Source organism: Dipodomys merriami, unplaced genomic scaffold, assembly GCF_024711535.1.
Source record: "Dipodomys merriami isolate MVZ:Mamm:240054 unplaced genomic scaffold, mDipMer1.0.p SCAF_21, whole genome shotgun sequence".
Taxonomy (NCBI): Eukaryota; Metazoa; Chordata; class Mammalia; order Rodentia; family Heteromyidae; genus Dipodomys; species Dipodomys merriami.
Genome location: NW_027203493.1, coordinates 22,193,805 through 22,207,848, shown reverse-complemented (window position 1 = coordinate 22,207,848; position 14,044 = coordinate 22,193,805). Strand labels below are relative to the sequence as shown.

Sequence of the window (14,044 nt, the reverse complement as noted above, 5' to 3'; positions counted from 1 at the left end):
TCTAGAGTCAGGTACGGTGGTGCATAGTTGTAATCCCAGCACTGAGGAGGCTGAGGCAAATGGATCAGGAATTAGAGACCACCTTGGGCTCCATAGTGAGACTCTATCTCAAAGAAGGAGATGAAGGATGAGGATTTGGAAGAGGAGGAGGTAGATGAAGATGAAGGTAGATGCTGATGTCAATTGATGCAGGAAAAACTGAAAGAAATCCAACATCTCTATGATAAAGATCCCCTACAAGCTAGGAATAGAAAGGAAGGCATAAACCTGATTAAAAGTTATCTAAAAATCACAAAATCTGGGTTTGGATGTATAACTCAAGGGTATAGCAACTGCCTAGGAAATTCAAGGCTGTGAAGCCAAAACCCCAGTGCTACAAAAAACACCAAGAATACAAATCAATCTGATACTTAATGGAGAAAAAGTGAAAGCTTTTCTCTTAGCAACAAAGTGTGAATGTCCATTTTCATTGTTCAACGTGGTTCTGGGTGGGCTATCTAGTTAATAAGGAAAGAAGAAGAAATAAAAGACACTCAGATTCTCAGATGATATAATTATCTATGCAGAACGCTCCAGTACATAATGAAAATGCATTTAATGAGGTTGCAAGGTACAAGGTCAACATAGAGCCATTAAACATGCTTCTTAACGCTAGCAATGGAGAAATTAGAAATTCAGTGTGTATGTGTATTTGTGTGTGTGTGTGTGTTGAGTATTGAACATGCTAAACATGTGCTTGATTCTTAAGCTGTGTCTCCAGCTGCTGAAAACTAGGTAACATTTAAAAATTTACATTAGCTTCAAAAATTATTTAGGCAAATATCTAACAAGATATAAACAATGTCTGTGTGCTGAAAACCACAATAGCCTAATGTTGTAAATCAAAGAAATCGAATTAATAATTTAGCCATATATGTGAGATATATATATATATATATATATATATATATATATATATATATATATATATAATGGGTTGAAATAATCAGTATAGTGAAGAAAAAACTCTCCTCAAATTGATTTATAGACTGAATTTACTTCTAAGCAAATCTCTTAGAAATGCTTTTATAGATACAGATGAGTATATTTTAAAGTGTATATGGAAGGTCAAAGAAGTATAACAACCAAAACAATTTTGAAAAACAGCAATAATGCTGGGAAATGAACAAAAACAATCTGGTGAAATCACACTATTAGATACTGAGAATTATAGTAAAGAGTTCCAGCAATCAATTCAGTGCAATAATGGAAAAATGATAAATCAATAGAATACAACATAGAACTCAGAAATGGGCCCATTCTAACACATCCTAGTGATTTTTCAAAAAGTTATACAGACAATTCAATATTGGGAAAATACCCCTTCCTCAAACATTGTTGGAACAACTAGACAACCATAGAAAAACATGGCTTAGAATATTTTTGTACCCTGATATACCAATCATATATTACAACTATCCTACATTGTATGTCCCTCCCCCAAGGTATAACCCCTGCTTTCACTGTATTTGATGTTGGTATAATTTGGGGGGGGGGGAGGGAAAAAACAAATCGTTTAAATAGGGATACAGGTGGACCCATTGCAACAATGAGATGTACAAGTCATTACGTTAAAAAACGAACTTTACAACTTTGGCCATGGGGGGGCGGAGAGGAGGGGGGAGATGGTAAGGGATGGGAAGAAGAAACAAAGGAGGAGGCTACAATGCTTGATAAGAAATGTACTCAATACCTTGCCCATGTAATTGTAACCCCTCTGTATGGTATTTTTAAAATAAAAAAGAGAAAATATACTATGAAAATGTATTTAATATATTTCACCTAGTCTTACTTGAAAGCATTAAGCCAAGTCTTAATTTAAGTAAGATTTCATGTTTGTTTATTATAAAACTTGAAACCAAAGAGTAGTTATATGTGCTTAATGTATAGACACAATGTTTTTTCGTAAGACTCAAAATTAATGTCTTTTCCATACTAGTTAAGCATCTCCAGAATTTCAGACAATGAAAGATAAGTAAAGATTTCCAAAGAGAAACAAAGAAGAACTGAAACTTAACTCCTCATATGAAATATGAGGAAAGCCAAACAAGGAAGGAGTTGGCTAGGTTACACTGAATCCCCCCATACACTATCCTAGTTATCTATTTCCCAGATCTTTTTCTTAGTATCAGCTATTTTCCACAATATAGTACACATATAGAAGACTCTTATTAGCTCATGCATGGTCACCTTCTAAATAGATTTGTATAGTTGAGTGAACCCAAAACTTATGAGCAAAAAAAAAGAATGACCTCCCTAGAATGTAAGTGAGAGCAAATTCAGCATATGGAAGATGTGATTGTGGTCTGGGTGGATGGATAGATTTGGTATAAGCATAAAGAAGAGATATAAGGAAAACAAACCTTCTTCTGAAAATAAACCAATAAGTGACTTGAAAATGCTTGGGAAGGTGGGTGGATGTTCAGCTGCTAGAAGAAATAACTAGAAGAGCTAGAAGAAATCCCTCTACTTGGAGATGATTTTTCTAGAATTCTCTATTCAAGCTCTGCAGGATTCTGTGGCTTACTCCAATGAGAGATTTACTATTATTAGGTAGTATTCAGAAGAAACAAGAAGTATGATGATTAGGTTAGAGTTTTGCCTAGATAAATAGGAGAAGGCTAATGAATGGCCTTCCATGCAAGACTAAGTTTAGAAGCACAGCGAATACTCATGTGGATGCTCATATTAAAGGTAGAAACTTGCTTGGTTATTTACCAGTGACCTTAAATGAACATGTTGATCTCTCTAAGCTTCAGTTTTCTCCACTATAAAATGAGTTATTTTTGAGTACAGAAGGTACCACACATAATATGCTTGGATTATTAAACAAAGTAATAAATATGAGGTTTTATTTTTGTATCATTTATTAGGAATGTGTTTCTATTCTGTAGGTAATGGCCAAAGACAATATAAGTCAATATTTTCAGATACATATACTTCCTGTCTTTTGTAAATTGATCTCTCTGTGGCTTTAGCTGGCATGGGTAGGCCCCTCAATGAGAATTGCAGAGATGTTTAGAGTTGAATGCAAAGGGCTGAGGTCAAATGGGATACATGATGAGACAATGCCAAAGATATAAATGGACAGACATGCTCTGCTAAAGGGGGTGGGGTGTGCATGGGATGGAGGCATTATTTGTCAAGTAGCATCCACATGCACAGCTGACTGTGCCTGTGGGAGGAGGGGAGACAGGAGGGAAGTTACTGCAGCTAATGGGGCCTGGAAAATGAGAGCAGTGTGAGTAAGCTGCTGATCAGATTTCTTTAGGATTATAGTGTTCTAGGAGATTACTGAAGCTTAGAAAGAGGAAGTAGTAGCATCTCCTCTTCCTGCCCGTGAGGATTTATGGTGTTGGATGGTGTTGGATACCGTAGTTCCAGTGCTTCTTATTGATTCATTCCTTTAAAAAATACCTTAAAATGAAAATGACAAAGAGGTGGAAAATGTCCACCTTTGTTTGTTTATTATAGATTTGCTCTTGGATTCCAGAGTAAAGGGAAGATGGTTCAGTTTATGGTGTTCCTTTCAATCCCTGATGCAGCTTACATATTTAGTAGGTATGTGCTTATCCATAGAAACGTGTGGATAATAGATAGCTATAAAACTCGTTTATGAGGCTTCTCAGTTGCATCTCTCTAAAACAAATTTCTGTTCTAGTCATTCTGTTCAAAAAATTATGAGTTTGTAATTCAGTTACCTCTTCTCTAGAAATAAAATAACTGGGTAGGTCAGGAAGCTCACTAACAAGCCCCAGTGGTCCTTATATCTGGCTATACTACAAAATCAGCTGTAAAATGAGAGAAACAGCCTATGCGTGTCTTGGGCCTCATTGTAAAACAAAAGTAATTTTCTTTCATTTACTTACTCTACAAAACCTTAAGATTTGAAAAAACTTGAGTCCGCACAACATACCCATCCCTTATTAAAAATTCTTCATTTAATAAATCTGAGAACAAATTTTGGAGTATGGAAATTTCATAAACTCTTACCCAGGATATCTATCCTGAGGAATTACACAGAAAGAAATGATCATAGGTAGATCAATCCTGAGTTATCCACAATATTTTATAACAGTAAAAATGAGAAACATTTTAAATTTGTAGTAAGAAAATTTCAATTACAACTATTTTAGTGGCTAACTTATAATCAATGAGATAATAGAAATATTTAATGTATATGACATGAATGAATTCAATTCATAAAGAGAAAATGGGATATTATACAAATCTAGTGAGATGTACTTCTTTTTTTTTCTTCTGTCAGTTGTGAGAACTGAACTCTAGGCCTGGGTACTGTCCCTGAGCTCTTCAGCTTAAGGCTAGCGCTCTACCACTTGAACCATATCTCTACTTCCAGCTTTTTCTGCTTATGTGGTGCTGAGGAATTGAACCCAGGGCCTCATGCATGCAAGGCAAGCACGCTACCACTGAGCCACCTTTCCAGCCCGGAGATGTGCTTCTTTAAAAAATCTCCTTGAGTAGAAAATAGACTTGAGGAATATATTCCAAAATAGTAATATTTATTATAAGACAATAGTATAGGAAATGTGATGATCTTATATTCTTTCTTAAAGCCTAATGCTATTCTCTACATTTTTTCCTATACAAGACATGAAATTTGTTTATATAGAGAAAAATAAAATGAAACTATAGAAATCTAAGGGTGATTTAAATTAAAATATTACTCTGTAGAGCTGCTCATTTCCTATGTTTAAAGTAATTGGCATTTTCATTTTGCATATGGTGCTTGTGTGAATAGATTACACAGATAAAATAGCACTAAAGAAACAAACTTGATTTTTGTATTAATCACAGGAAACTCCTTATTTAATGTATAATTTTGATTTAGGAAGTAGTGTCTGGAACAACTGCCTTAATTTGGCAAAGATAGAAGAAGATAGGATTTTATATGCTGTGATTGGTTTCTGCAGTTGTTCTGAGCTAATTGGCTGCTTTCTTTAATGCCTTATAATTAAGAGCAGCTGCTAGGAGCTGTGCAGGAGGGATTTTCCTTCTCTCTACCCTCCATCTGCTAAAGTTTAATCAATCTCTGTAATTAAAGAATTGGTGGAATAGACAAGGAGGTGGACTGGCAAATTTGTATTTCTTCTGCTTTAAAACATGCAATTTGAAGTGTCACGTGAAAGAACTGGACTGTTGTGACATGGTGGAATAGTGTTTACATTTTTAAAAAAGTTTCAACATTTATTATTAGATCTGGAGAACACAATAATATTGATGGGTTAGGCAATGAATGCAAGTAACCGTGAAAATGTGCAGACATCTTTCTCCTTTCTACAAATCGATCAAAATTTAGTTTACTTTAAAAATATATTTATTCACTCATTTGTTTCCGTGATTAGAATTTAGGTCAGCCAGAAAAGTGAGGCCAAGTTCAAGACTGACTGTATAAAGACAAGTCAATGGCCTACATGGAAGATTAGATGAGGTGATTGATCATACTTACTTTGTAAGGCAACAAAAGAAAGAGGAAGAAAATATCTCACTGTTGAATATGTGTTACACATATGGTTAGATAGGACTGTTTCCAGGGACCAGGAAGTACAGAAGTCTCTGAGGATAACTCAAAGTCACTTTGAAGTCTACCCTCCCATAGCCACTTAGTGGATACTGGGTGAATTTTAGAAAGAAGAGACTCCAAATCTTCAAGATGAATGTTGAGGACTGTTTTAGTCAAGATTCTCCAGAGTCCAAACACATACACACACACACACACACACACACACACACACACACACATGTGTACAAATTGGACTACATATTTATGGATACACACATGATCTTTTTTGCAAACTGGATAACCAGAAAGGGCCAAAAATCAGACAATAAAATTCAGTTCAAGTCCAAAAGGCCTGAGATCTGGGGGAAGGGGTCTGGGTAGCATGGCTGGTGTAAGTAAGTCTTAGAGCTTTGATGCTCAAGGGCAAGAAAAGATGGATTCTGGATAAATAAAAGGGAAAATTCACTTTTCTTCTGCTTTTTTTTGGTAGTCCTGGGGCTTGAACTCAGGACCTGGGTGCTGTCCTTGAGTGTTTGTGCTCAAGGCTAGTACTCTACCACTTGAGCCATAGCTCTACTGCCCTTCCTCTACCTTTTAATTCTCAACAGGTTAGATGGTACCGACTTATGTTTGTGAGAGTGGTCTTCTTTGCTCACTTTACCGATTAGAGAATAATCTATTCTGGAACATCCTCACATACACCCTAGAAGCAATGTTTTGACAGTAACCTGGAAATCCCTTAGCCCACTCAAGTTGTCAGGTAAAAGTAACATCATAGCCTCACACTTTAATAACTTAGCATCTATCTGAATTTTCTTAGCTGGTACTTGTAGAGAACTCTGAAGCTGAGCTATAAAACCTGAAAAAGGTTTGAGAGGTTGGAATACCGCCTGGACAGCACTTGGACTGCTGAGGTCCGGCTATGACAGGGTTAAAATAGACAGCTCCGAAGAGGGTGAAGACACTGGATTACCAACCCCCAACACTTCTTTCCCCATCCCTCCAGACACTAATGCTCACCTTCCTTAGGCAGCAGCTATAACTGTACTGGAGACCTTGTAAGCTGGACAAAAGATCATGACAACTTAACCTTGGGCTAGATAAGTGGACACTGTGTCTGGACATTGTCTGGGCTGCAGTCTCCTGTCTCAAAAAAAAATAAAGGAACCAATGTCTCTCACAAACACAGTTTTAGCTCTAATTGTAATATTAATAGGGATGCTTTATTTTTTTGCATGTATCCATGGTAACCTTCCCTCTGTAAACTCAAATAAACATGCTTGCTTGTGGGAACTTGGGGCCCAAGTGTGATGAGCCTTGGGACCACTGGTCCCCACTGGTTTTCATCTCTTAACTTTCAGTCTTCTCTACATTTTCTAATTTTTGTCGGCCTGGTATCCAGTCATGCTGCCTCAGGTTGCAGTTAACAATTTTACTTAATCTCTGAATAATGACAATGCCAAGGTCAAATTCTCTCTAACACAGAAAGTTACTGTTCACAAGCAAAAGATCCCTTCCTTCAGAAGAGTAACTATATCCTTGAGTAATGCTTAGTCTTTTCCTGAAACCTCTTAACTTAAATATAATGACATATAAATACTAAAACTTACTGATATAAAGTCAATGTATGTTCTATTACATGGTAACATGAATAGGAGATAAAAGAAATATTTGGTTTTATTTTTGCTTATGGATGTATGCATACACATAAATGTGTTTATAAAAATGAAGCAGATATGTATACAACAATTACAATAATCATTTTTATAACTGGTAACATGATTGTAGTTAGCTTATAACTTCTTTCTCCTACCCATTGTATAGTCATTTTGTACCTCAATTGGTTGTGGTTCTTTTCTTTATAGAGTGACCCATTTTATATTGTGTTCCTGAAAGGTCTGGACCATTTACCTCAACCTGGGTTCATATGCAGGTTCATAATGACCTCACTCACTGGGAAATGCTAATATTAAGAGACTCCCTAAGAGGTCTCCTAGATGACAGATACACTGATTTTTTCCATCTTTATAGATGTGCCATCTAATTTCTGCTTGTCAGTCTGGATCAATCACCCTCACCAACACCATAACTCCTTTTTTTGCCAGTTGACTCAGAGGCATGAGGACCCCCAATGTGGTTCAGTGGCAGTGCTAACATCCAGTTCAATGGAATTATCGTTGTGTCTTCTGATGAAAACATTATTCCCTCTAGAGCTAACACTTCTAGGCCAATGGAATGTAGAGTTGTGTAAACAAAATCCATCTTTTTTTCTAGTGGACCACTTGTGAATGAAAGTTGCTCCTATTGTTTGATAACTGGACCCATGAATCGTAGGAGAAATATCCCCAGATTGAATGCTGATTCTAAGCATGTGAAGAATCTTGCTTGAGTCTGAAAGTACTTCCATCTTTGTGGTATTGTAATTAAGTATGTAGAAGACCGTTCTTTCAGAAAAAACTTCTTCCGGTAGTGGGGAACACAGTAATGCCAGTGAATTCTATAAGTATGCACACATTGCTGCACTTCTTTTGCTATAAAGTAAGTTTTTTTTTTTAATGAGAAGCAAGGCTATATAGAGTACCACAATGGAGATCAAGCATGCATACTAGTTTTGGCAGAAGCACACTGCATACAGGGCAGGCAAATCCCTATCCAGGGATAGCGAAGGTAAAACATGGCCTTTTCTTCAGTTGAGATTTATTGCAATCAGCCTACTACTAGGAGACTGGCTAATCACTCTGGGGAATGTTGCCATATTGGATTTGAGTGTTGGATTCTGCTGCTGGTAGATGGTACATTCAGAAGTGGCAATAACCAGGATGAGGTTAGAGAATGGAAGTCCATATTACTTCATTCATTCCTGTCACCATGGCACTTTGCTCATGAGCCTATTAAGCAATGGCATGAGTGGTTGTGGAGAGAGACCACCATATCCCTTGATTATTAAAAATCCTTCAAGGTTTGAGGTTACTCTTTAGTGAACATTTGCGTGGATAGAGATATTTTCAAAATTTCTTCCCATTGAGGGTAGCAAATTCTTTTTCACCGCTTTCCCAATTCTTTCCTCTTATTGCTCAAGCAATGAAACCAAATCTGGTACAGCAGCTGAGAATGGAGCCACCATTTAGTTAAGCTTAGGATGGTCCACGGTCATTCTTTAAGATCCATCTGTCTTTTTCACAGGCCAAAAAGGTTGAATGGGAATGTGGTAGAGATGATTACCTTTCAAGTCCCTGATGGTGGCACTAATCTCTGAAATCCTTCCAGGAATGCAGTTTTGCTTTTTGATTTAGTATTTTCATAGGTAGAATCATTCTATTGCTTCCATTTGGACTTTCCTTCCATAATAGCCACACCCATCCCTACTCCAGAGGTCAGAGAACCAATGTGGGAATTTTGTCAGCTGTTATATATGTTATAGCATGTCTATTCCAATTATGCATTCTAGAACTGTAAATAAAACCACATGATTGGATCAAGGGCCTACTAGACCCATTATGAGATGATCCTGAGTTAAAACTCCTTTGGTCACCTGACTTCTGTAAGCCTCTACCCTAAATGGAGAGCAACAGTGATATTCTGCTAGAATAGATGGCAATTCAGTCATCTAAGGGAAGTCTGATCATTTCTATTTGCCTACTCCACAATTCCTCTGGTGAAAGTTCAAAGGTCCAGTTGATGAAAGCTGGAAGAAAGATTAACAGCATAAAATTTGAGTAGAATACCAGGGTACTTCCCTGAGAGGACCTGGCCTACCCTTTGCTTAAGGAGTTCTGAGTTTGTAAACTAGTTCAAGTTTTGGAATTGATTGAGGGGTTGTGGACCTGTGTTTTTATTATTTAAGTTCAACTGTGTTCACTTGCTATGGGGCATTTCTGTTTTGACAGCTCAAGTAGAAATTCAATAGAGTTCCTATATATGCACTTCTAGGATACCCTGAGTAAACTTGTCAGCGTGGGTCAGATTATTTTGAGAGCTACTTTGGCTGTGCTATTATCCATCATCGTAACTATACCTACCTTACCTTTGGCAATTAAGTGTTACTAGTTGGTTCTGCCACTCTAAGATGCAGTTATTCCCATTATACTTAGATTTTCCTATTGAGTGGCTATGTCTTCCACTGTCTGGCCTAAAGAGAAGAGTTATGAAAGAGCTCTTTGAGGATTTTAGGGTCCCCCTCAAAAATTTATTTTTCAATGTTTTGGTGAAAGATGCATTTTCTGAGTCTTCCCAGTATTTATGAGTAGGTAATAAGTGACAATTTTATTCAAACATTCTTATTTCCCAAATGATCCCTATATTAAACTAAGGAGGATAGATCAATTCCAATCTGCTTATGAGAGAGCTTCTTTTAATGCATATATCAGCCAGCCAAGCAACCAGACTGTTTGAGATATTTCTTACTGCCAAGCTCAAACATAAATACAAAATCTCTATTTGGGAAACCTATATCAATATATTCAACTCAATCCAATTTTACTTACATCTCCTCTACCTTTACCTCACACTTGTAATATTTATTCCCACATACATTTCCTAGATTTCTGCTTGTGTAAATCAGAAAACTCCAGTAGTTATTTTGGTATATGACATACCTCTTCATGGGTCACACATTGTAACTTCTATTCAGATCTTGTTAGAATTTGAGTATAGAAGCAAAGAGAGACATATTTTTGAGAATGGATAGGTTTTGAGGATCAGCATACTCTTATATGACAATTGCCTGAGGGAAAGAAATTGAAGTTTCTCGAGCACACAATGTGAATCCCTCAGAGGTTAAAAAGGTCATGCCACTGTGATGGGTGGTGGCTGGAAGTAAGAATATTGTTGCCACTGAAAGTTGGAAAGCAAATTCTTCTAGGGCTGTGGAAACCAATTTCTGTGAGGGAAAGGAGGCCACTTCTTCTGAGGGTGGGGAGACTTTTCCTGAAAAAGAAATGAATATCAGAGTTTAAAACACACCTCCCCTTAGGTAAGACATTCACATTTCTTTTCCAAATCATTGCTTTCACTTTAATTGAGGACATACCCTATATGTTGGAGGATTCAATTGGCATTGTAATTTAGCCAATCACAGATTGGTGGCTAGTGGCTTGTATTTGGCCCAGAATCTGAAGGCCTGAGATATGTAGTTCTGATGTTCAGTGACTGGAAAAGATGGCTATCTCAGGTAAATAAATGTGATAACATGTTTCTAACATATTTAGAAGGTACCATGGATATTTTTTTGTTGCTTTGTATTCCCTTCCCCATGGTATAACCCCTGTTTTCACTGTATTTGATATTGGTATAATTTGGGAAGGGGAAGGGAAAAAACAAATTGTTTAAATAGGGATACAGATTGACCCATTGCAACAATGAGATGTACAAGACACTATATTGAAAAACGAACTTAACAATTTAGGTGGAGGGTTGGGGGGTATAGCTGTGGAGGTGGGAGGGAAGGGATGATAGGGGAAAAACAAAGGAGGAGGCAACAATGCTGGTTAAGAAATGTGCTCATTACCTTGCTCATGTAACTGCAACCCCTCTGTACAATAAAAAACTTAATTAAAAAAACACAACAAAATAAGTGTGATAGTATTTGTCCTTCCTCCACCATAAACACCTAGAAATAATGGCTTGCCAGCTATCTGAGCATCACTTAGTGTATGCATGTTGAAATGCAAGATTATGCATTACAGAGATCATCTATTTACCTGTACCATTACCCAGATGATGGAATTTGGTACCATGTTCACCCCAAATGCCAAGTAGAAAAGGTTGAATTCAAACTTTGCCTAACCCAATAATTTCCCACCTGTTTTTTCATACAATGTTAGTTTTCATGGTAAAATTGGGGGGAAAAAACCCTGATAGGTAAGAACAGAGTTTCTGTTCTCAAAACACATGCCAATAAGAGATCTCACAAGTATTTACTATCAAGGACAGAGTGGCAAAGGGAGTGGATTAACACCAAGGCAAGTGCCAAACTTTGGTTTAAGGTGACTAGGTCTGCCTGGGTGATGGAAACTTTAGTGGGAGAAAGGATAAATATGAGAACACAAAGAAATACTTGACCATATTTGTACATAGATTAGCTTTCTCTGTATCTTTAAAGGGAATGAAAATCCTCACATGTCATTCCTAGTATGTAGCAGGTACTTAGCAAACATGAGCACTTACTGACCATATTAATAATAGTATATTTCTTATTTTGTAGACATATAGGATACTGATGAGAAAGTTTCTGTATTTGAATAAGCCTTAATGAATCTGCCATGACATTATGGCTAGACAAGTTTATAATTTCTTCTGGTCCAGGAAGGGTCAGTATTAAATGCATATTAAAATATTAAAACATAGCCAGGCACCAGTGGCTCATGCCTGTAATCCTAGCTACTCAGGAGGCTGAGGATTACAGTTCAAAGCCAGCCCGGGCAGGAAAAGCCAGGAAACTCTTATCTCCAATATGCCACCAGGAAACCAGAAGTGGCTCTGTGGCTCAAGTGGTAAAGTGCTCACCTTGAGCTAAAGAGCTGAAGGACAGCGCTCAGGCCCAGAATTCAAGCCCCATTACCGACCAAAAACAACAACAACAACAAACAAAGAAACAAAAAACATATATTAAAGCCCTATGCGTGTGTAGCACATACTTACATATCTTTAACTCATCTTTTTGTCTCCCTCTGTCAGCACACCTGTTCAGTCAAAATTTTCTGTGTATTATTAAGCATATTAGTATTATCTAGATAGATGTGCATGAATTAAGGTATCACAGAATTTATATGCACATAAAGACACATTAGTTCTGTGCAGTTATCTTTCTTTACAATATACTATATATCTATATGCAGATCCATATATTATTATCCATCATCAATTTCTGACTCCTAGGAAAGGACCTATGCATTTTGTGATCAGTGCAAGAAGAGAAGATTTTTCTGTCTTCAAATTGTATTCAGTTCAATTCAGTCTGTGAATAAAAGTGTGATAAGTTAAAATAGTGCCTTTGGTATTTTGCATAATGCTTTTCATTATTGTTAAACAGAAACTGATCTACACATTCATTTGGTGGTGATAAGTTCTCTAAATATAGGGAATGAGGTATGTTCTTCCATAGTCTTTCAAATATGTAAAGACATGGAATGATTTTTTTTTGGCCTGAAGATGAAACTAGGCAAAGGATATAATATTTCCTAAGAACATCCTATTGCTATGGAGGGTGTTGCTACATCTCATTTTCAATGAGATCACAGGGGAAAATGATTATAGCAGGAAGTTATAGTTTGGACTTTAAAATGTCTTTATTGTGAGGTAAAGTAGGAGGAATGGGCCATAAAAGAAGTTTGTATATTCTTTCTGATTTTTGGTGTTTCAAAAAGGCAACCTATTACCTTAGATCAGTCTATGCCTTACCATATTTTAAGAAAAAAAAGCATCCTTTCTCTACCAATAATCATCTGTTGCAATAATAGGTAAGTCTAAGAGATCAATTTTATATCACCATGACTCCAATACTCTTTTTTTTTCCTCCAGCAATATGTGTGGATTGGACAATGATGGAAAATGTAATCAAGAGGAACTAATTAAAAAGGTGATCAGACACAGGCAAGGAAGGGACTGCTATTGAAATATGAACCGTCTCTATTCTATATACCTTTTCAACAATGGGAGTTCAATTTGAAATGAGGCTCTAAACTAGAAGAACATTGTGACAACTTGCTAAGAAAGAAAAAAGTAGCAGATGATGTAAGTAAGCAGAGGAAATTCTAGCTCAAGTGAGGGGATTGAATAGATGCTGAAGAACACAAGCAAGTAAAGATGTTCAGATGACTAATGAGTATATTGCCTTAAGTTATGATGGCTTCCTAGATCCAGATCACCTGTCAAGCACCTTGCCTCCTCCGTTGTTTGCTGAAAGAACTTTAATATGTGTCAAATAAATGATTTTTTTCCTGCAAGGAATAGCAAGACCCAACAGAAATCAATTTAAACAAGGGACATTTGTCATCTCACATAATATGAAGAGCTGGATGGTTTTAGAATCAAATGTGTTATAAGAGCCACAGTTTCATCTTCTCTTTTCTCTTGCTTAGTCAACATTTTTGGCTTTTGGCTAAGGCTTATTCCCTCATGAATGCCAGATACCTTTAACAACTCAACTTATCAATCTTTTTCCCCCCCTTCGAGATATATCTTCTCTGGAATCTTCTGAGTCATGCAATATAGACTAATTTTCTCTCTTTGCTGTTCACTTCATCTTGTGAGTCTCACTCTACCTTCATCCCAGAGTTCCTTATATCTATTTCTTACATTGAATCTGCATTTCTAGATTTCTTGTTATTATTTTTTTATTTATTTACTTGTTCACATGGAGTAAATTCCCCCATAGTTCCCTGAACTAGGGCACATGGAAAATAATTTTGAAAACTTGAAAATACAGTATAGTTTCATACATACTTGAGGAGTAATTTGGGCGGATATAAATTATAGTTTACA

General features: G+C 36.6%; 1 long non-coding RNA gene across 2 annotated transcripts in view; it reads left to right on the top strand.

Annotated features, from left to right (window-relative positions):
• The window catches only part of LOC138834030 (uncharacterized), a 56,787-nt gene extending 43,326 nt beyond the window's left edge, over positions 1 to 13,461 (top strand). For both annotated transcript variants that reach the window (XR_011373986.1, XR_011373987.1), the window contains one exon: positions 13,082 to 13,461. This is a non-coding gene — a long non-coding RNA (uncharacterized lncRNA). The remainder of the gene's footprint in view (positions 1 to 13,081) is intronic.
• Positions 13,462 to 14,044: the final 583 nt, after the last annotated feature.